The sequence below is a fragment of the Scylla paramamosain genome, chromosome 37 (assembly GCF_035594125.1).
Source record: "Scylla paramamosain isolate STU-SP2022 chromosome 37, ASM3559412v1, whole genome shotgun sequence".
Lineage (NCBI taxonomy): Eukaryota > Metazoa > Arthropoda > Malacostraca > Decapoda > Portunidae > Scylla > Scylla paramamosain.
In genome coordinates this window covers 15802310-15827309 of record NC_087187.1, presented here as the reverse complement: position 1 = coordinate 15827309, position 25000 = coordinate 15802310, and the positions used below count along the sequence as shown (strand labels likewise).

Sequence of the window (25000 nt, the reverse complement as noted above, 5' to 3'; positions counted from 1 at the left end):
GGCAAAGGCTACAAAAAGAGGAAAGTGAAGATGAGGACCACACCCACACACCAGCCCTCAACACACACACACAGCTGCCACCTGCCTCGCCTCGCCTGGCCTCCCAGCCACAACACCAACACTTGCTGATTTGCTCCGCTGTTACGAAACTTTGACGAAATGCGTGTCGCGCCTCCTGTCTTTCCTTAATTAATCGGACAGGCGCTCAGACAGACAAACAGATAGATAGACAGACAGACAGACAGAGAGACAGACAGATAACCATTTATTATTATTATTATTATTATTATTATTATTATTATTATTATTATTATTATTACTATTATTATTATTATTATTATTATTATTATTATTATTATTATTATTATTATTTCTATTATTATTTCTACTACTACTACTACTACTACTACTACTACTACTACTACTACTACTACTACTACTATTATCATTATTACAATTTTTTTTTTATTATTATTATTATCATCATTTCATCTTTCGATAGATGACACAATAATTGTTGACATTTGCAAATACACATTCGGAGATTTGACAGTATTAATCCGCCCATTTTGATGCTATTTTGATATACGAAAATAAATAAAAGAAAAAGGAATTAAGGCAGATATAAGATGAAGCCAAAATAATTAAATAAGCCATGAGAACTAGCAAATAATTTTAAACTAACAAGATAAGTAAGCGAGGCATCAAAATCGTATGAAATATGAGATAAACAATAAAGAAATAAAGCTGAGGAGCCAAGATAGATAAGGAAATATCTAAAAACTAACAAAGCTTTCCCAGCTATCCAAAGCATTTTAAAACTAATAAGATAAATAAATTAGATATAAAAATAGCTTAATGCTAAAGTTGATATGAATAAACATGCAATATAGAAGCCGAAATAAAGAAATTTATACCAAATATGTACATTTTAAACTAATAAAACTATAATATATATATATATATATATATATATATATATATATATATATATATATATATATATATATATATATATATATATATATATATATATATATATATATATATAATAAACTATTAAAAAACAGGCCCTGTGTGAGACGAGATGAAAGAAAGTTGCCGAACCTTCCTGCCAGCGAGCGATCCGGCACTGTGCTTCACATTTTTTGCTCCTCACTGCTGACGCGCTGCGCCTTGGAACTTCACCCCACTATCGCGCTTTGCTGACTTCCTCACCCAAGTGCTATGCGGGAGAGAGCAGCGGGGGAGGAGTAATAACGGAGATACAAGCAAAAAGGTGAGATGACAGGGATCAGCTGTTTGGGGTGATGGTCAGACCTTGAGGATTTTTTAATTGTTTTATTTTCGTGTTTTCTGTTTATTTATTTATTTTATTTTTTTTTTGTGTGTGGTTTTGTGGAATGCTGTGTTCTTTATGTGTACGTTGTGTGTAATTTCAATATTCCCGATTCTTTTTTTTTTTTTTTTTTTTTTTTTTCCTGCAGGGGTGAAGAGCCGCGGCCAGGCCAGGCTCACTCCAGCGTGCCTGGACGCGTGGCACACACCAGGATGACTCGCACACTATGTAACACGATTTTTGTCTTTGACAACCAAGTGTTCTTTTCCAACTCTTTTCAGTGCGAAACAATAGAAAATGTCCATTATTTTTGTGAAACTTTTCTTTTGTGGCTTTTACAGATTTTTGCGCCAAAATAGTTAAATTTCACCGTTTTTATCATATTATGAACAAAAAAAATTCAAATGATACAAAAAAATTATTTCAAAACATCTGAAACAAGGTTTTAGGATAAAAAAAAAAAAACTTTTCTTGATTTGCATGAATGCAACAAAACACTTTCACATATGAGGGCCCAGATGTTGTCTCCCATCATGTTTCCACTGAAGGATTCCTGACATTTGTGTTCAAAGTTCATTATATCTTGGTGGAAGCGCTCCCCTTGTTCCTCTGAATATGCTCCCATATTCTCCTTGAAGTTGTCAATGTGAGCATTTAGGATATGGACCTTCAAGGACATTCTGTAGCCCATCTCATCATAACTTTCCACTAAAGCTTCAACCAGTTCCATATAGTTATCAGCCTTGTTGTTGCCAAGAAAGCTCTGTACTACAGCAATGAAACACTCCCAAGCTTTTTTCTCCTTTTCTTTTAGCTTCTGTAGAAGTTCAGAGCACTCCATAATTTTCCTTACTTGTGGTCCAGTGAAGATACCTGTCTCACCTTTGCCTCTGAAAGCTTAAGAAAAAAGTCATGAAGATGTTCGAAGGCAACAGACTCCTTGTCAAGATCTGTAACAAACTGTTTCATGACACCCAGTTTGATGTGTAGTGAAGGAAACAAAACCTTTTGGAAGGATCCACCATGCAGAAACACCAGTCAGTTGAGTGATCAGTTCACGCCATATTCTAGAAATAGCAAATTTCATGGCTGTGTTTTCCCCTCTATACCATCCTGGAAAAGAACAGCAGTATGAGTTTCTGTTAAACTTATTTTATTTTTATTACTAATTGGATTTTACTCTTGAAAACTAACAGCTATTTTACCTTCTGGTGCTCTCTTACAATGCTCACAAGCAAAATGAGGTGCCCAGGTCTTGCCTTGGTCCCCAACTGGCACGGCAAAATATGCTTTGTAAGCTTCATATATTTTTCCAGATGCTGTCACAGAGAACTTCTTTGCTCTTGTCTTGATGAATTGAGCACATATGTAGCAGAATGCATCTGGAGAATGATTGCAGCCTCTTGATGCCATTTCACCTCTTGTGATGTGTCTTCTCAGGGAACCAAAGCAGAATTGATTGGTGGTCTGGTCTGCAAGCCCCTACTTTAATATTGTCAAGAACATTCTTAGTCTTTCTAGAATGTGTTCCAGAATGTTCTCAATCTTTCTAGAATATTCTTGAACATGCTTTAGAATATTCTGAATCATTAAAAAAAAAATTTCTTGTAGATTCTAGAAGATTCTTGGTACTTCTACATATTTCTACTGTATTCTAGAAAGTTTTAGAATATTCTGGAAATGTTTATATTGAATAGAATCTTCTAAAATGTTATAGAGACTTCTAAAAGTGTCTGATAAAACATTGTGGAAGATTTGAGATTTTTGAAATATAAGCAAATTCTTCTAAATATGAGAAATTTCTTGCTAGATCTGGTCAGTTCAAGAATGATCTTATTAAAATTAAAAATCTTTAGAACACTTCATATTCTTTCTCTTATTGTTTTAATCTATTTGCAACATTTCAAAAGCAATTAGATGAGCAATTGAGATTTTGCAGAGGTCTTTACCTGACATGAAAACCAATAATAACCTAGACTGTAATGAAATAACAGTGATCCGCTGTGGCGACCCCTAAATGGGAGCAGCCGAAAGAAGAAGAGGAAGAAGAAGAAGACTGTAATTAAATAAGGCAAAAATGTTAATTAATTGTTCTAACCACAAAAGCAAAGTTTTAGGATCAAATTATGATTTGGGGCCAAGAACAAGACAAAAGTGAAATTTTATTAAATAGTGTAATCAGTCTGGCCCAAAAAAATAAATGTTTGTGGTAATAATAAATGTGAGACATTGATTCCAGTAATAGTTTATATATGTTTATTTGTTTGGGGATTATTGAGATAAAGATAGCCTGTTGGTTTACTGATGAAACATTTATTTATTTTTTTTTTTTCTGGTAGTCTTTGGCTTGTTCTGTATCAATCTGCTTGTTGTTTTTCCTGCAAATCATTAGTTTTTTTTTCATTTATTACCCCACTCGACCCTCATTAGAAACTAAAGTTTTTCTGTAAAAACAAAAAGATTAATACAAAACTTACCAAAATTTACAAGAAATAAATTGTTGTGTCCTCATAATTAAGTGACACATCAGCAACACTCCCTGGCTGTGTGCCAAAGAGAGGAGACTGGCTGGCTGGCTGCCTGTCCCTTGCCCCTGGCCACCAACCAGCCAGCTGTCACCACCACCACCTAACCCAGCTTAATGAAACTAACCTAATTTAACCAAACTAACTTAACCTAACAAAACTAAGTTAACCTAACCAAACTAACCTAACTAAACTAAACTAAACTAAGCTAAACTAAACTAAACTAAACTAAACTAAACTAAACTAATGTAACCTAACCAACCTAAGTAAACTAATCTAACCTAACCAAATTAACCTAACCTGTCAGAGCTAAGAAATTAATTTGAAGCCTTTACTTTATTTATCTTCGTAAAACCTAGCAGTGTGCTGGAAACAGGTGAGGCGCCACCCACTGCCAACACACACACACACACACACACACACACACACACACACACACACACACACACACACACACACACACACACACACACACACACACACACACACATTTTCCTCAAACTAATTCAAATATTTCAAATTGAGTGGTTTCTCCCTCCACAGGATGACATAAGATGCTGTGATTGGCTAAATTAATTCTGTATTTTTTAATTGGCCAATAGCTGTATTTCCAAACAAAAGAACCAATCACCATGACTAATTTTGCACTTGTGCAATGGACGTGACATGCACGCATGGACAAACACACCTTCACCGGATAGATCAATGCCTGCCTGTCTGTGACACGCAAGGGTGCGTCAATTCCCAGCATTGTCACAGCATCCAATTTTCTTATTTTGTATAGCATGTGTAAGTTTGCCTAGAGCATCACAATGATCAACCATAACACTGCAGGTACAGTGAGCATTAGCCTCGGAGAAGATCTTTATTTCAACATTATCCTAAATTCACTTCTACTTTCGTGGTCTCATTGGCTGGAGCTGGAGTTTTTTTTAACCCCATGTATGCCTTGCAAATTAACTGTAATACCATCACTGAGGGTTAGGTTAGGTAAGTTAAATTTGGCCTGGTCAGATTAGGAATGTATCAGTCATATGAGTGAGTGGTAGAAACTGTGAGGTGCACAGTGTTGGTAAGGTAACTAATGGTGTTTACAACCATCATACTATTCCTTTCTGGTAAGTTTTGATGTGTTTTGATGAGTTTCCAGTCAGTTTTTGCTTCACATGTCTGGGAAGGTTCCATTCATACTGCTCTGTTAGACATCGTGGAATCAAAAGCTTTTTTGTCTCATCAACTCCTCTCCTCTGACTGACTGCCTCTCTCTCATCACCACAGTGTTGCATCTCTAGCATTCTACTGCTATTTTCATGCTAATTGCTCTTCTGATCTTGCAAACTGCATGCCTTTCCTCCCACGGCTTCTCTGCACAAGACTTTTTTCTCTCACCCCTATTCTGTCCACCTCTCTGCTGCAGGAGTTAACCAGTATTCCCAGTCATTCAGCCCTTTCTCTGGGAAACTCTAGAACTCCCTTCCTGCTTTTGTATTTCCACTTCCTATGACTTGAACTCCTTTAAGAGGGAGGTTTCAAGACACATCCTTCAATTTTTTACCACTGCTTCAGACCCTATTTGGGGACTGGCATCTCATTGGACTTTTTTTTCATTAGGTTTTTGTTGCCCTTTGGCCATTGTCCCTCCTAAATAAGAAAAATACTGTTTCTTATAGTGGTGGGGGTAAAAATGAAAAAAAGTGATTTGTGACAAAGTGAAGCCACATTATGTAAAAAACACATCAAAACTTATCAGAAAGAAATAGTTTTGGCAAATCTGTATTTTTTTCACCCATCTAATATTTTTGGACCAGGCTACATTTTTCTGGTAGACTTTGATGTGTTCTGAGTGAATCTAGTAACCATTTCTGTCACAGGTAACTTTTTTTCTTACATGTCACACACACACACACACACACACACACACACACACACACACACACACACACACACACACACACACACACACACTGAAATTCATCGAAAAAACATTAACTAGACCTGACCTAACTTAATTAAACCTAACCAAACCAAACCAAACCTAATGAAACATAATTAAACCTAACTAAACCTAACCTAATTAAACCTAACCTTACTTAACCTACCTTCGTGGTAAATCTGATAAAAATTAATATCTCAGGAGGGAACAGTTTGTGATGGTAAACATAGTATTTCTTTAAGAACAATGTCTTTTTTTTGCCATGAGACCGGTGAATATGCACCACAGTTTCATCTGCCAAGTGGAGTGTGTAGGGAGGCTGAAAATTTACTGAATGTTGTAATAGTGGTGAAGAGGCAGCACGATTCAGGGCCGGCTTATGGTGTATGGTGATGCAGGCTGTCTTTACTTACAAGTCAGCAAAGCTGTTCATACCACACAAATTTCATTACAGTTTGAAAATAATGTAATACTCAATAATTGTGTGATAATTATATCTCCTTCACCGTACTTATAACTTTGTTGCACTTGATTGTTCACCTTATCTAACCTGACCTAACTTTACTTAACCTGACCTAAGCTAACCTAACAACCTAAACCAGCCTGACTTTCTCTTCATCTTTACTTTTCTTTCCCTCTTTTCTACTCTTGTTCATCTCCTTTCTCCATCACAATAGACCAGCCTTCATCTTAAACTGATGCACACCTTTCCACCAGAGGTGAGGAGCTGCAGCAGCATTTGCAGCAGCAGCAGCAGCAGCATGGCAGAGCAGAGGCCCGGGGTGGGAGGCAGAAGGCAGTGTGCTCGTCAAGTTTGTCACCACGGAGAACCAGTGAGTGCTGTGGGGCCTTGCTGTGGGTGTGTGTGGCCAGCTGTGGTGTGCCTAAGCTCCTGGGGTGTAGTAGGGTGGTCCACAAGACTCTTTCCACCAGGGGCTGATGGGGGATAAGAGTTTGAATGTGTGGGACTTGTCTGGTATAGAGATCATTACTGTTATGAAAACACACTTCAAAAACACCAGTAACTCAACCTGTGTGTCACCAGTAACTCAACCTGTGTGCCATTAGAAAGAATGAAAGTGCATATTGTACACCTCTTTTATTATTATTATTATTATTATTATTATTATTATTATTATTATTAGTAGTAGTAGTAGTAGTAGTAGTAGTAGTAGTAGTAGTAGCAGTTTTCTAATGAGCTGTATTCCTCATCTCTCAGATACACAGTGGTGGGCACCTCAGTGCTGGTGGGAGTGAACAGCAACCTTACTAGTCTGAATGAAATTGTCCACGTGTTCATGAGATGAGGCAAGTTATTGGTTGTGGCCTGTTTGCAACACTTCCACTGTTATTTCTTGTTATATCCATCGTCTGTGTCACTGTTTTCATTGATTGCATCATTACCATATTTGACGACTTACAAAATGCATGGGCTTATATAAGACGCACCTCAGTTTAGGCAGGCATTGAAAAAAAATAAATAAATAAATAAGCAGGTTTAAGGTCTGAATATGAAGTGAAGGGTTTCACCTGACATTTGAAGCCCTCTCATATGTACTATTCATATCCTTATTAGATCCCAATATTGTACATTTAAAAGCCTTAATATTTGCTAGGACCTGCCAACACTGGTGCTGAGACCAATCCTGCTGTGAGATGTAAACATATATGGCATAGGCAGTGACACTAAGAGCCCAGAGGGCTAATGAAGTTTGTACATCATATTTTTCATCATCATTCTGCACGTAATTCTAGTTGTAATATTTTAGTACATTTTCAAAGCGTAAGGATGTGTGAAAATAGATTTTCCTTGTTCTCTACAACATATTTTTATTTGAAATATTCATTGCAGACCGTCACCACGAGCTGCCCTGCCTCATTATGCTCTCTTCACCTTTTTGAGTTTTGTTGGACATGTATGCAAGGGAAGATTGTTAGAGGATAGGCACAATTTTAGTTGTATGAAGGTGTGTCTTACCTCAAGGATCACACTAAGGAACGCAGTGAATCTTTCGTGTCGCCAAGTTTGGTGTGTGACCCACTGCGAGTTTGTTTTGGTACATGCAACATAAGCGTCGTCAGGTAATTTCTTCCTGATTGGTGTTATTTTGTGTGAATTACCATTAAGTGCTACCTGTTTTACATTGTTACCTTGCAAAAGAGAGTTGTTTTAATAATAATAATAATAATAATAATAAACGGTTTATTATTTAGGCAGTTGACAAACTGAAAATGTACATAGGGGATGGGGAAAAACTTAACATTAATCCTAAGGGGAAAAACTTAACATTAATCCTAAAGGTAAGTCTAATCTAGGAGGGAAATACTATTGATTGATGGCTCGCACCATGGTGGGAATCGCACTGAGTCTGTACCGGTCCGTGCGCGGCGCCTTCAGGGGCGTTATTTTGTTGTGGTGTCTGGTGGCACGGACAGGGCGAGGCGCGTCGGGCGGCAACATGTTTCTGAGACGCGGATGATGCATTAGTCCCCTCCCAAACTTCTCCAGAGCCTCTCGGTGCCTGGTGGATATTCTGGACAGACTCAGGGTGGTCAGGGCTTCTTCATAGGTGGTGTATGCAGGGCCAAGGATGACCCTGCACGCCCTTTTCTGCACACTCTCTAGCTGTAGCTGTTGAGTGTGTATGAGGGAGGAGGACCACGCTGGGGAGGCGTACATGAGTTTGGGGATGATGAAGGTAAGGTACACCCCCCTTAACTCATCTGTCGGCGTCCCCAGCGACCTGAGTCTGCGCAGCATGTACAGCCTGTAGGTAGCTGATCTCACGGTGCTGGCGACATGCTGCTTCCAGGTCAGCTGGTCGTCCACCGTGACTCCGAGAAGCTTGGCACATTGGACCACCTGGAGGGGGTGAGGGCCCACTGTGAGCCGGGGAGGGGGGCACTGGTACAGAGGAGGTACAGAAATGCATCACCACAGTTTTGCTGTGGTTGATGGTCATCCCACTCTCCTCTGTCCACGTCTGCAGTCGCTCCAGAATTGCTTGCAGTGGCGAGTAGTCCAGGTTCTTGGTGGAAACTGGGACGCCCACGGTGCAGTCGTCCACATACTTCCAGCGATGGGGGGTGTCGGTGAGGGCGTCGTTGATGAGGAGGAGGAAGCATAGAGGACCCATCTTGGTCCCCTGGGGGACTCCACATGTCAGCTGTTGGAAATTAGAGACAGAGCCCTGATAGCGAACGGCCTGACGTCTCCCTGTGAGGAAGTCGGCTAGCCACGCTATCAGATTAGGAGGGAGACCCAGACTTACTGCCTTGCTGATGACAACAGTGTGATCAACAAGATCAAAGGCATTTTTGAAGTCCACAAAAGCAACAGCTAGAGAGGTGTTTCGCTTGTCCAGGTGGCTGTGGATGAATTCAAGGAAGCTGGTCAGGTAATGTGAGGTGGAGGTGGCTTTAATATTTCCGAATTGTCTGATATCCACGGTGTTACAAATTTTGGTGTATGCCCAGTCATATACAAAATCTTCACAAATAAGGCTAGGGATGGGGGTGATAGAGACTGGCCTGAGGTCATTGAGTGACTGAGGACTGGAAGTTTTGGGGATGGGAGTGACATAAGATGTCTTCCAGTCCGCGGGGCAAGAGTGTTGGGAGAGTGAGGCGTTTATTATGGAGCATAGCGGTGTTGCTAGCTCTACAGCAAATTCCTTGTAAATTTTTATAGGAAGGTCAGTGGGTGTGGTGGATCTTGGTTTAAATTTAAGTATTCTCTTAAAAACATCCATCGCCTGGACAGTGTGTGGAGGGGAGGGAGCGGGCAGATAGGCAGGAAGCGGAGTGGTGTGGAGGGGAGGAAAGGTTTGACAGATAGCAGCAAAGTGATTGTTCATCTCCTGAGCCGCGAGATTAGCAGGAAGGTGTGAGGTGCAAGGAAGAGATGAAGTGTGCTTTTGTAAGCCACACAAAGCTTTGATCTTAGCGTACCACTGTTTTTGTGGTGTAGAAGTGGTCATCACTGTTTACATGTGTTAAGATGTTTGAGGTATTATTTAAGGGCCACTGTCCCAAAGCTTAACCTTCACCTAATAAGATGCAGGCTCATTTTTTGACTCTTATTTTGGAAAAGAGGTGCATTTCATAAGCCATCAAATATGGTACATACACCCACCCTTGGGGAACCACACTTAATATCGGGCTCCACACTGATGTCTGGTCCCTTACTACCATTCACATTCTCATTCTCTCTCTCTCTCTCTCTCTCTCTCTCTCTCTCTCTCTCTCTCTCTCTCTCTCTCTCTCTCTCTCTCTCTCTCTCTCTCTCTCCATTGTCTTTCATACATCACTTACCTTCTCCAGTTTCCATAGAAGTCTTTTAAGTGGTACCTTATTAAAAGCTTTTCTTCAGTCTAGGTAAATGCAGCCTGCCCAACCATCTTTCCCTCTCTCTCCTGTATTATATCAAACACTCTTGAATAATAACACAACAGATTGGTGAGACAAGATCTCTCCTTGCTAAAACTAAATTGACAACTTGTTAAAAATTTTATCTTCCAAAAATTTGGTCCATATTTTTTATTTTTATTTTATTTTATTTTTTTTTTTTTATCCTTTCCTTTTATTATCCTTTTTGGTACCACACTCATCAGGAAAACTGGTTTGTAATTTAGTGGGTCTTGTGTGTCTCCTTTAAATATGGGCATGAGGTTAGCTCTTCCAATCCTGTGGATCTAATAGAGGTACACTTGATGGAATGTATTTTATTTTTACGCTGGTTACTGCACTCTTTCAATACCCATCCTGACACTCCGTCCAGTTCTAGATCTTTCTTACAACTAAAGTTTTGATGGTCTCATTAATTTCCTGTATTGTTACTTGAAATTCCTCCATTTTTCTCTTTTCCTGTACATGCAGTGACCTTATGAATTCCTTTTCCTTTGTAAAAACTTCCTTGAAGCTCTTATTTTTCCCTTCCGTCATCTCCTTGGGGTCCTTGTATACCACTCCATCCATCCTTAGTTTTTCTATGCTCACTCCCTTTGCTTTTCAGTTTACCATTGACATGTCTGTAGAAGAGTTCAGGCTGATGCTTACACCTGTCTATTACAGTAAAATCCCTCTCATCCGGCATTCGAGTATCTGGCAGCTTCAAGTATCCGGCACATTTTTCCCCGAGCCTTAAAATCAATAAAAAATCAATGTGTACTCATAAATCAATTAAAATTCCCGCGCGAGCCATACTTTGTCCCCTCACCACCAGAGCGCACTGCTTCACACCACCCGCGGCCCACTGCACTGTGTTTACTCAGTGACTCAGTCCCTCGTGTGCACTGTTTATTGCCTGACACCTTCATCATACCTAAAGTTGTAGAAAAGAGGAAGCGTGTCGTGCTTACACTTAAGCAGCTGATCAGATCAGCTGCTGATTAAGACCAGCTGATCTTTGTTATGGTAAGATGCGTGAGTGTAGGGTGATGATTGTGGACATAATTTCACTTCTATTCAAGTATCCGGCAATATTCAAGTATCCGGCATGTCGGCGGTCCCGTTGATGCCGGATAAGAGGGATTTTACTGTACATCTTTTTCAAAACTGCCTTAGTTCATCTCTCTGGATTTTCATATAATCATATCTTGCTTGTTTGTAATTATTCCATAAGTTAATTCTTATATTTTTCCTCCACTTTTTCCTTGAATCATCTTTTATCCTCCTTGCTACTTCACATCTTTTTTATCAAACCACTCTTACCAACTTTTTGTCTGCCATTTAGACACAAACTTCTTTTCTCCTCAGTATATTTTAAGAAACTTGTGCCACTTTCTTGGACCCCTGTGGCCTTATGGAACACATCCCATCTCTCTTCTTGAAAAACTTCATGTTGTCAAAGTCTGCCCCACTGTAGTTTAATCTCCAAGCTTGGTGTTCTTCATTCCATTTACCCTCTATTTCCTCATTTATGTTGAATTCCATGGTAGCGCAGTCATTTTTGGCTATCAGATGCTCTCTCTGAACACTCTCAATTCCTTGTGGTTCCTTTGCTAAATACATTTAGTCTCAATGTTTTTCCATCTTTTCCAAATCTTATATCACTTTTATCCATTGTGTTAATACATTGTCCATTGCCAGCTGTAATAATTTATTCCCCCAAGATGACTCTGTTCCCTGAGTGCATCACTCTTCCCAGCACACCTCCTTACACAAGTCTCCATCCATAACCACTTTATCACCACTTGGTATTTTCTCTTGCCAGTTCTTTGTGTCTTTTATCATTGCTTCACATTCTTCACTTGACCAGGCATTGGTTGTGGGTGGTATGTCAGTCACCATGAATTGTCTCTTTCTGCCTTGTATAATTTCCATTCCAGTTTTTAATGCCTCTGCCAGTCCATTGCCACATTCTTTTTCAACCACTGTCAAGCTTTTCTTAGCTAAAAACATCACTGCTCCTCCCTTCTTTATTTTTTCTGCCTCTTTTTCATAACTTGTATCTATTTTGTCCAATGTTCTGTAGATCTAACTCATCACATAATTTTCACTTTTGTTTTTTTCTGCCACCGACCCATCACTCGGCACAAAGTTAACCTTGATTCACCTCTGTTTTCCCCTTTTACTTTTCTCTTCCTCTCTACTTTTAACATCACTTCTACCTTTTCTTACTGTTTCATGATGGAGACTGAAACATTATTTACTCAAGCTCTCCATGCTTCAACTGGCTCACCAGAGTCATGGAGCTGCTACCCTTATGTCCTCCCACCTTGGCTGCACATGTTTGTATGTGTGTGTGTTTGTGTTTGTGTGTGTGTACTGTTTGCATTCAGTATAACCAAAAAGTTGGGTCACATCTGCAGCACAGTATGGTGTTTTAGACAGGAGGGAGGCCCCTAGGCAATAATCTCAGTGAGCCGTGAACTCTCAGGTGACGCACTGCACACACCCAGCATCATGAATTTCTAGTACAAAGCTGTTCAAGCATACTGGTGCAACATATGCCTAGCCAGATACTATTGATTACTGACTCCTGCCATCCACTCCTGAAAGATGCAAAAATTGACAGAAATAATGTGATTCACTGTGAAAGTATTAAAAATATTTCCATTGCATTATATTAATATTATAAGCCAAAAATAAAATTAGAAATTGTTCATTAAATAAATCAATAAATATATAATATATATTTTTATATTGTGGTAATAATACAAGTTAACTTTTTTTAATAATACAAGTTAACTTTTTTTATTATTTCATTTTTTGTTACAAGACTAAAAATATACATAAATAATATAATAATAATAATTAATAATAATAATAATAATAATAATAATAAAATAATAATAATCATAAACTATTATAAATATTTTCCATTCATTGGTATATTATTTAAAAAAAATTTCTTTACAGGCACTTCCTCCTGGCTGGTCACAGCATTATTATTATTATTATTATTATTATTATTATTATTATTATTATTATTATTATTATTAGTAGTAGTAGTAGTAGTAGTAGTAGTAGTAGTTGTGGTTGTGGTGGTGGTGGTAGTGGTGGTATTATAGTGGTTGTGGAAGTACTAGTTCACAAAGTAGCAAACAATACTAGTAGTAGTAAAAACACTTAATAGGAACATTCTAAGGTTCTGTCTTTGCAACACACACACACACACACACACACACACACACACACACACACAACCCCTATTTCTCTCTCTCTCTGACTCCTGCCATCCACTCCTGAAAGATGAAAAAATTGACAGAAATAATGTAATAGTAGTAATTTACTAGTTTACTAGTAATGAAGTACTAGTTGAAAGTAGCAACAATAGTAGTAGTAGTAACAACACTTAATAGGAACATTCTAAGGTTCTATCTTTGCAAAACACACACACACACACACACACACACACACACCTCTCTCTCTCTCCTCTCTCCTCTCTCTCTCCTTCTCTCTCCTCTCTCTCTCTCTCTCTCTCTCTCTCTCTCTCACACACACACACACAAGAACTACCAAAAACCGGAGCCCAAATCAAACACACAACACAACAGATCAATTATTAATCCTCTCATAGCCTCTCCCTGAGCCCCCCCCAACACTCCCCTGACCCCTCAACACCCCTAAACATACCCTGACACTCTTCTCTCAACTGTATGGCCTGTTTCAGCTTGTATAATGGCAGGTCAAGTTGGGCAATGCAAGTGGCATGCTGGAAGGAAGCTGTCGTCTGGCTGGCCTTTGGATTATCAAACTTGGGAGCCTGGGTGTGTGTTTGTGTCAAAGAGAATCAGTTTGAGTGAGTAGTGAGACGGGGTTTTTGAGTATGTGTGGGTAAAAGAAGGGGTTTAGTAAAAGAGAGAGAGAGAGAGAGAGAGAGGAGAGAGAGAGAGAGAGAGAGAGAGAGAGAGAGATGGAGTATTGCGCGCACACACACACACACACACACACACACACACACACACCAGTATGTCCCCCACCGTATGTTGATGAACCCACAGTCACTCTCCACAGCCTTTCACATTAGAGAGAGAGAGAGAGAGAGAGAATGTTACTGTTTGTGAGAGAATTAATTACTATTATTATTAATAATAATTATTATGTTCAAAATGTATTAATTAATATTTTCATTGTTTTCAGAAGTGATAGAAAGGAAGGAAGAGGAGAAGATAGATGATAATAAGGAAGGAAGAGAGAGAGAGAGAGAGAGAGGAGAGAGAGAGAGAGAGAGAGAGGAGAGAGAGAGAGAGAGAGAGAGAGAGAGAGAGAGAGAGAGAGAGAGAGAGAGAGGAGAGAGAGACAAAGAAGGAAGAGGACATGAGAGAGGACAAAGAAGGAAGAGGACATGAGAGAAGAACAAGGATAATAGAAGAGGAAGAAAAAAAAAGAAATGAGAGAAGATAGAGGAGAGAGAGAAAGATAGAAAAGGTAAAGAAATAAAAGAAAAATTCTCTCTCTCTCTCTCTCTCTCTCTCTCTCTCTCTCTCTCTCTCTCTCTCTCTCTCTCTCTCTCTCTCTCTCCATGCCTAGGAGAGGAACCTGATCAGTCCCTGTGAGAAATTTTGCAACATTTTCTGTTTAGGCAAGAGTTCATGAATATTTCCCAAAAAGTGCAGGTGACTGGATGGTCTGGGAAGTATTCACTCTGGAAATACAGTGAGGGGTTAATAAAAGGAAGAATACTGTGAACTGTGTGTTAGTTTAGATTCCTGTGGTATGTGGATGGAAGGACTGGGTGAATATAGACAGCAGAAGAGGTGAGGAGTGTATGCTAACTAAAGGCAGGAAGTGAAGGACTGGATAAATACTAGACAGAAGAGGTGATAGAAGCAATGGACTAGATATACAGAGACAAAGAAGGGCTGGATAAATATTAGACAAGAGGTGATAGAGGCAAAGAAGGGCTAGATATGTAGAGACAAGGAAGGGCTGGATAAATAGAGGTGACAGAGGCAAAGACTACACTAATAATGAAAAATATATTAAATGAATGGCAGAGAGGATGAAAGAGTGAAGAACAACTAAAATGAATGATAAACATGAAAACACACACAAGCCTATCAACACCCAAACACCCCTAACACACACACACACACACCCCCTGGCTCCTCCAGTGTGAAAGATATTCACCCAAACACCCCTAACACACACACACATACACACCCTGGCTCCTCCACTGTGAAAGATATTCATGTATAAACAAGCCATTTTAGCCCATAATCCAAACACTTCACCCCTGACCTGACATACCAGCATGCACATCACTGCTGTGTTGCCAGGTTTTGCTGGACGCATCATTCCTGATTGCTGTCAGTTCATTTTGGCCTAAAACCTTCATGCTTCATCCTTCACTTCCTGTATACACTTGTGAAATTGTTGCAAAGGAGGGAGAGTTTTTATTGCAACATGAATTCCAAATCAGATTCAGTACTTTTATGAAATCTTTCAAGATGACAAAACCCTGTTATTAAACTCCATCACCAGAAACACACACACACACACACACACACACACACACACCAGTTGCAATGCTTACTTCAGTGCACACTGTTCACTCCTTCAGAGATGAGTGAATGAGTGGGCAGTGAATAAATCTGTTAACAAGAACACTATTTTGGTGCAAAGAATCAGATGCTGCCAGTATTTTTGCTGCCATTCACCACTCCACATCTAGCAGAAAGTTTGTGGTCTGCCTTATCCATACAGTCTTCCTGGCACTTACAAATCAGGGCCACTAACTGAAGAGAGCATCAGAGTACTTGGAAGGAAACCACTGGGAAGACCTTGAGATGGTGTGTGGAGGAAGGCATGATAACACTTAACAATAAGGAAGAAATTGTCTACAGCTGCAAGTGGGAGATACTCATGGTCTGTCCAACCCCAGAAGGGAAACTATGGACAAATAATGATGTAATGAAAGGCACACCTGAATGGACTGCTGGCCAGCTGATGTCTCTTGAATGCTCCTCTTCCTCCTCTTGGGCCTCACTCCCTGTGCGGTGGCACTGACATTGTGTGTCTCCCAGTCGGTCTGTGGAATCTGAAGGAGAAACAGTGTAATAAGAGTAGTGAGGAAACTGACAATGCTTAGAAGAAGAGGCAGTTTCATTACACAATGTCCTGGGACTTGATAGTGTGCAGCATGAGTCCTCTAACACAGAGAGAAAAGAAAGAACTGCATTCCACAATTCAATGGGACACACTCACATCAAAGAGCCTTCCATCACACACACACGCATAAGGAGTCCCATTAAATACTTCACTGCACTACGGGACACACATTAGAGTGGTGAAGGTCTCCTCTCTCTCTCTCTCACACACACACACACATGCACACACATGAGGGAGACATGGTGGGGCGGAGGTTCACGTTCTTAAGTGCTTTGTCCTCATCGGAGGCTTCAAACTCCTGCTGACCTCTGCTACAGCTTGCTAAAACTAACAGCCAAGAATGAAACACTCACGAATGAGGCCTTGGACAAACAAGAGGTTAACAATGTTACAACTACCACTAGAATCATGAAAACACTCTTGAAAACCCTATCAATCTCCACTCCAGGCTGCTAAAGCAAGAGGTGAGACAATGGCACAATAAAACCTGAGAGGGCCCAATGTCACAAATACTACTGTGGCTCCCCAGACCACCTCTGTGCACTCCTTCACAGTGCGGGTGTGACAGGCAGAGACACAGCCCAGGTGTTGGCTGGATGGCACTACTCACAATCACCTGCTACCTGATGTCCAGATGAAATAGCTGTTGTACAGCTATTTCATCAGGACAATTCATGCATGACTGTTGCAAACAAACTCTAAAAGCTTGATGCTTCATTGCTGATGTGATGTACATATTCACTCATGAAACTGTTGCAAAGTAGGCACAGCAATTGTTGCAGCAGGAATTTTAAACTGAATGAAATTTTTCAAGACAACAAAACACTATTATTCAACTCCATCACAAGACATACATGCCACCTTTCCCCACACACCAGTAGCTGCATGAATGGACTGATGAGAAAGTACTGTGTGTGTGTGTGTGTGTGTGTGTGTGTGTGTGTGTGTGTGTGTGTGTGTGTGTGTGCGTGCATGTTTGCAGAGATGATGTGGTTATTTATGGCCGTGTCAGACACCACCAGACACAAAGACGGGACACCACCACCATAGCCCCCATCCTGTACATGACAACTAGGTAAACACACACACACACACACACACACACACATCCTGACCTCTTTCACACTGATCACCTTTCACCAACAGTCTGATGAACAAGGTTGCTGTGACTGTGTGCTGACAAACCCGAGTGTTGATTCCTGCAGTCGCTGCCACACATTGCAGAGCTCCGGTGAGGTGCAGCTCTTGTTCCTGAGTTAAGCAAGTCTCCCAGGTTTTCTTCTACTTGCTCTCTGTGACATCACCTGCAGGGGGACACACACATCAGTGCTCCTGTTGTATTATGGGCATCACACTGAACTCACAAGTTAGGTCCACATTCACAAACCCTCAGCTCTCTCACTAAGACTATTTTCCAAGGCCACAGAGAATCTGTTGGGTTCCAAAGACTGTTTCTCCTGTTAATGAGGTAAAAATATTGTTAATCTCTCTTAAGCACATCCCTAAATACCTATGTAACTTATCAAAAAGGACCCACATTCAGAAATACTCTTCCCTCCTACCATGAATATTTTCCAAAGCCACACACATGATCAGCCATGTCCCTAAGGGACCCATGTCCCAGTTCCCATGTCCCAGGGTCCCATGTCCCATGTCCCAGTTCCACATAGGCCAGCCCAGACAACGCGTGGGTTCTCACACACACACACACACACACACACACACACACACACACACAGACAGACAGACAGACAGACAGACAGACAGACACACACACAGACAGACAGACAGAAAGACAGACAGACAGACACACACACACACACACACACACAGGATAAAGAAACGTACCGTGATCCCTCGAGCAGAGCAATTTCCCCCAGCAGGAGTCCTGAGAGGCTGCACAGATCCTCCTCCTCACTTGAGACCCATTGAGGGCGACCCAACACTGACATAAACACAATCCACAGGTCCACGTGTCCTTCATCACCTGGCATAGGAATCAGATTTTATTATTATTAAAGGTTTATTGAGTATTATGTCACATATACATATATACATATTGCACAAAAAGAAAAATATACATGAATATACATAATACACAAAGCGGGCACCAGCCCGCAGGTGGGGGAGTCTTGGGTCCCGGTGGTGGGCCGTGCGGTGGCGCTAGGAATCAGATATCCAGCCTTGCCCACCTCATCCCTTGAACTCAGCCCTTTTTGTCCTACACGCTAAATTGCATCACGTCCTCTCCTCCTCCCCACTCTTTTTTTTTTATATCTATCCCTCGATCGTTTTTCTCCCTTTTTCCAGCCACTTCCCCGAGGCCTCAAAGGGAGATCTCGAGGAGCACAGCGAGCGTTGATAAGTCTGATAAGGTCCCCAGAAGGGTAAAGTTTTCCTTATATCGCAATGCCAGCAGGTGAAGGTGAGACACGTGTGGGTTTAGGAAGTTTGGGCAGCAATACTGTTTTACCAGCCGTCCTTGCAACGCCATTTCGTCTGTTGTTGCAAAACCCTTCTTTCGCCCGCCTTTGCAACACCATCTCGTCCTTGCAACATGAGTCTGTCACGTGTGTTTGTAGCATCATTTCTTGGCAGCTGCCTGCACCACCACTTCCTTGCAGGCCTTTACATCATCATTTGCTGGAACAAACGACCAGCGGTTGTTAACACGAAAGCTGTAGATCGTTCAAAATCCAAATTAAGCAAGTATTTCAGAGAAACAAGTATGTATGTACTAACAAGTTATTATTCTAACCTCTAATTGTCCTTTTTAACGGCTTTTTTTTATATCGGATATGTAGAGAGGCAAAACATCAACACTAGTGGCAGGGTAGTGTAGTATATATATATATATATATATATATATATATATATATATATATATATATATATATATATATATATATATATATATATATATATATATATATATATATATATATATATATATATATATATATATATATATATTATGGATTACATGATGATCTCGTCTGACTTTTCGTGGTGACATGCTGTCAGAAAGAGAGCTGGGCGAAGAAAGAGCCTTGCTCTGTATCTATTCTGTTCTTCCACAGGTAGTTCATTAGTAGAAGTGAATAGATAAACAGATAACCTCGCTAAAAACCGATATATCTTCTGGTATTTGTTTTTCTCATGTATTATCATTTATTTTGTCCTGGCAACATCTTTCCTTCCCATCTTTGCAGCACCTCTCCGTCCCTGCAACATGATTGACTTCCGTCTGTGTCACACCGTTTCCTTGCCGGCCTTTGCAATATCATTTCGTATGTTCCTGTAACACTCTTCTTTCACACGTCACCGCAACGCTATTTCCACCTTGCAATATCATTTTATAACATCCCTCCTTCCTAATCCACCCGATGCAATGTCACCAATCAATACTGAAACATTATTTATTTGGGTAGACGCTGCAACATGACCACGTCAGTCCTCCCAGTATTGCCACAACACAAGATTTTTTTTTTTTTCACAAACATCTACATGAATGGACAAATGGATGAGCCTTTCACTGTTATAGTCTTGCATTGCTAATACTCTCTAAAAAAAATGTTTACTTATATATATATATATATATATATATATATATATATATATATATATATATATATATATATATATATATATATATATATATATATATATATATATATATATATATATATATATATATATATATATATATATATATATATATATATATATATATATATATATATATATATATATATATATATAGAGAGAGAGAGAGAGAGAGAGAGAGAGAGAGAGAGAGAGAGAGAGAGAGAGAGAGAGAGAGAGAGAGAGACTCGTGTGTGTGTGTGTGTGTGTGTGTGTGTGTGTGTGTGTGTGTGTGTGTGTGTTCATAAACGTACAATATGTAAATTCTTGTACCTTGTCCCCTGTACATGTCTGTCCTCATGATGCAACTGTCATTCAATCACACACACACACACACACACACACACACACACACACACACACACACACACTATAGGATAAACACAAGGAAAAACAAGAGGCATAAAAATTTGTGTATAATAAGATAAAGAATTATACAAATTTATCAGGGAAGCAAATTATAACCCCAACCATTTAGAACATGAATGAAAACGAGAGAGAGAGAGAGAGAGAGAGAGAGAGAGAGAGAGAGAGAGAGAGAGAGAGAGAGAGAGAGAGAGAGAGAGAGAGAGAGAATCCACTGCATACAGTACCGAATCGTCTTATTTTTAGTCATTTTTTTCTTTTGGCATGGAACTTTTTTTTATTTATTTATTCCTTTTCATCGCTGCTCGGAATTTTTTTTAACAATTTTTCATCTTATTTCCCTCCCACTATTTTTTTTTTTTTTTTTTGTATTTTCTTTTTCAAGTTGGTTTGGCGTGTTTTCTTTTTTTTTTTTTTTTTTTCGCAGCGCGGGTTACGGGTGCTTGCAAACTGTTTTGCTCGACGCTTTGCCGTGACGGAAGTGTGGCGCTGAACGGCTTGTCGCGCCGCGTCGCTACACAAGTTTCTTTACCTCCCGCTCCCCGCGCTGCAGGTTTCGCCTGCATTTGAATGTCCTGTTTTGTGATTGGTTGCAGCCATTTTCACTCTTTCTCTTTCTCTCCCTCTCTCTCTTTTTATTCATGCAACCTACCGATCTTAATCTGTTTAATTTTATTCTGCACATTTATTCGATTTTTTTCTTTTTTTTCATTTTTGAAATCATATGTATATATATATATATATATATATATATATATATATATATATATATATATATATATATATATATATATATATATATATATATATATATATATATATATATATATATATATATATATATATATATATATATATATATATATATATATATATATATATATATATATATATATATATATATATATATATATATATCCTATCATCTCAATGGTCTATTAATATTTCATTTCTGATATATTACTTTGCAAAACATTACCATTATCACATACCTTTCTACTTTTTTTTTTAATACTTCCAGTGAAATATTTATTTGTTAATCATTGTTTTATTTATTTTTTTTTTCAAACGACCTTTTTATTCATTTATTATGAAGGGAACATTCAAACTTTTTTTTTGCTTTTGACAACGTGACGTGACTGGCAATGATACATGAAATTATTGTGATTGTTCATCTCTCTCTCTCTCTCTCTCTCTCTCTCTCTCTCTCTCTCTCTCTCTCTCTCTCTCTCTCTCTCTCTCATACAATCGGAGAGAGAGAGAGAGAGAGAGAGAGAGAGAGAGAGAGAGAGAGAGAGAGAGAGAGAGAGAGAGAGAGAGAGAGAGAGAGAGAGAGAGAGACGCAACTTAATTGGTAAAACACTATGAAAGGAAAGATGGTGTTTCAAGGCCACTTTAGAAGCAACACTTTTAACTCTAGATGAGTATTCCTGTGCCAGTTGGAATCACACACTTGCGCATTTTATATTTTCGCGGGGAGTGTTCCCACAGAAAAGGGTATTTGACAACTCTTGTTGGTTATACCCACAATGTAACACATGCGCTCGTAGGGGAAGGGTGTGCGGCAGTGCTCCCCATAGATTTCTGACTATGGTAAGTAGTTGTGTATCCAATTGCTACAGGTATACCTAAATAACTTTTCGGATAAAAAAAAAAGTGTGAAGGAAAGTTGCCATATCTTTTGTTGTGTTAGATGATTTGGTGCGAATTTTCTGAGTGTTACTTTGAGTAAAATTTGTTGCACAGTAGACTTGAGCCATACACTAAAGCTAGTTTTATACATTATCTACGTTTATTTTTTTTCGTAGATTTGAGTCATGGACACAAAACAAACGAGACCAATTACTGAGGATGACATATGTCAAATACTAAATTCCCATTGTGATGTCTCGGTCACCAGACATCACACTGGAATCAGTCACTGATGGCGGGAACCCCTCAGCGAATGTCTATGGCGATGTCTCCCCTCCCCCTCCATCTCGTGGTTCCTCTCCACCATCAGAGACACTCACAGAGTGCAGTGCTTTGCCTGGTGGTGGTGTATGTATTTTATCATAAAACATAGCTAATAATAGTCCAGAATACCTTATTTTTGTACCAAAGTACCATTTATAATCAATAAAACATTTTATTTTATGTTATTTTCTTCCTACAGTGATTCCAATTGGCACACGTTTAAAATCACCCATTTTGATTCATTCCAGGCACCATGACTGCCTTGCAGCAAAGGTTTGGCAGGCAGAATATGGCATCCACCATTATGCTACTTTACTTTGGAAACTATTTTTTCTCTTAATTTTCTTTTTTTTTCTAAATACTAGCAAATCACAGAACATTACTTTTTTTTCAAATTTCATTGGACTCAGTCAGATTTTCAATTTCTTTCTATTACAAAAAACTTGCTAGCAATAGTAAGGAATACTTATTTTTGTAGCTGACAATCATTTAGCATCAATAAGACATGTCTTTATATTTTATTTTTATTTTTTCCTACAGTCATTCCAGCTGGCACACGTTTACCCGAACGTAAAAATTTGTATGTATACGTTTTTAGGGGTTAACACAACTTCGGCAACACGCAGAAAGAACTCGCATTCTTCCCGCCGCCGAAGGAGAGACAAAAAGTGAACAGTAATGCAAAAAAATGAAATAAAACCACTAACTAAAATAGCATTATACAAAAAAAGGAAATTATAATTATACATCTCTTCAAAAGACCAGAGGGAGAGGAAAAAAAAAAAAGGGGGTTAACTGAGGGTTTACTCCATTGTTTTGTTTTGTATAATAGTATAGCTCCTTATTTTCCATGCATCAAACTATCCAACTATCTCTCTCATGAAATAGATCCTCTCCCATCCCCACCATACTATCCAGACAAAGACTTACGACTACTCACAAACAGCAACACGTCATGAAACAGATCCTTGCCACAGACATCAAGACCCCGCAGAGATTCCCGTGCTCTTACAAAAAAAAAAAAATAAATAAATAAATAAATAAATAAAATAAATAAATAAAATAAAATAAATAAATAAATAAAAAAAAAAAACACTTACCATACGCGGACTATGAGAGAAACAGAATGGCTACTTACGGATAGTGAGATAGTGAAAGACGTTAGGGTGGACAGAGAACGCGATGGAAAGATAAGAGAACGTATCGTATTATCAAAGATTTCAGTGTGTGACCTAAAGTTTCAACACGATGTGGTGGATACTTTTGGTGTTTTCAAGTATTTGTTTTGTTTATATATATATTTTTTTTACGTGATTCTAGTAATAGTTTTGCAAGGATTTCTGTTAATCAGTATAAAACAGGAACTAGCTAAACTATCCCAACTAATTGCTTTCGTGCCCTTGGAAAATAGTCAAAGGAGGTGAAAGCGTTTTGAAATATAACCCAAGGAGTTTTATTATGATTTGCAAGAATGTACAGGCAGCTGACGAGTCTGCATGAAAGAGTCTCTACGCACTGCTAATGACAATGTCAACTACCACGCACAGAATATCATGGCTTACTTTACACAGCGAGAAAGTCTGTTCACTTCACCCACAGCGAAGGCCACAAGAAATAGTTTCCCTTGCCGCCTCTGTACGGGCGGGTGCAGCCAACACCGAGTTAAGAACATGAGAACATAAGAAATAAGGGAAGCTGCAAGAAGCGACCAGGCTTACACGTGGCTGTCCCTGTGTGAAATATACCTACCTATTTCCACCTACCATCTCCATCATAAACCTTTTTAATCTTCTCTTGAAGCTCCCTAATGTCTTAGCACTAACAACATGATTACCGAGTCCGTTCCACTCATCTACCACTCTATTTGAGAACCAGCTTCTTCCTATCTCCTTCCTAAACCTAAATTTTTCAAGCTTTAGCCCGTTATTTCTTGTTCTATTCTGGTTGCTGATCCTAAGATTGTGTCCAATAAAAAGTTTATCGTATTCTTCCATCCCTTTGCCAAGTTTTTTTTTATCCCTATTACTGTAGTTGTGGATATACCAGCAGCCTCCTTTACGGCCAACTCACGTACTTAGGCCAGTGTTGTAGCATCTTAAAGGGAAGAAATATAAAAAGACTTTCAATAAGCTTCATGAGATGGATGTTTGGCTCACCTAATTTCTCTTTCATTAAAAAAAAAAAAAAATATAGCAGATACAATTTGAGTAAGACCTACATGATTTTACAAGACAAAAGAAAAGAAGAAAAAAACATAACTCATTTATTTTTTATTAACCTTGACCAACAAAAGGGTTAACGAAAGGATTTGCTTTGCTCCTATTGCCTCAAACGAAGCATCTGATTGGCGTACACTAAACTGGGAAATAAGTGTGATTGCTGGTCTTCACGGGAAAACCCAATGGATCGGAATGCGCCAGTGGAGGTGAGTGGACCGGAAGAGTGAGGTGTCAGGAGGTTAACTGGACCGAAGGATTGAGATTAGGTTAAGTTAAGTTAGGTTAGGTGTCAGGAGGTTAATTGGACAGAGGATGAGGAGGTGGAAGGTTACTGGACCTGGGAGTGAGATTTTTGGAAGAATGGACCGAAGGAGTGACGGACGGAGGGAGTGAGGTGCTGAAAGATTACTGGACCGAAGGAGTAAGGTGCTGGAAGGTTACCGGACCGAGATGTTGAAAA

The 25000-nt window shown here is 39.2% G+C and overlaps 2 long non-coding RNA genes across 5 annotated transcripts in view; one reads left to right on the top strand and one right to left on the bottom strand.

The window, feature by feature from the left end:
* The window catches only part of LOC135091529 (uncharacterized), a 102477-nt gene extending 94701 nt beyond the window's left edge, over positions 1-7776 (top strand). For all 3 annotated transcript variants that reach the window (XR_010262549.1, XR_010262550.1, XR_010262551.1), the window contains exons 2-5: positions 1071-1279; positions 6515-6630; positions 7017-7105; positions 7650-7776. This is a non-coding gene — a long non-coding RNA (uncharacterized LOC135091529). The remainder of the gene's footprint in view (positions 1-1070; positions 1280-6514; positions 6631-7016; positions 7106-7649) is intronic.
* A 4881-nt stretch (positions 7777-12657) lies between these two features.
* LOC135091528 (uncharacterized) overlaps positions 12658-25000 on the bottom strand; it is a 22891-nt gene continuing 10548 nt past the window's right edge. Inside the window, exons 2-6 of one of the 2 annotated variants that reach the window (XR_010262548.1) lie at positions 18446-18997; positions 18203-18341; positions 17488-17658; positions 16170-16283; positions 12658-12792 (exon numbers count right to left, since the gene is read on the bottom strand). This is a non-coding gene — a long non-coding RNA (uncharacterized LOC135091528). The remainder of the gene's footprint in view (positions 12793-16169; positions 16284-17487; positions 17659-18202; positions 18342-18445; positions 18998-25000) is intronic. The other variant, XR_010262547.1, reaches the window with a different exon arrangement.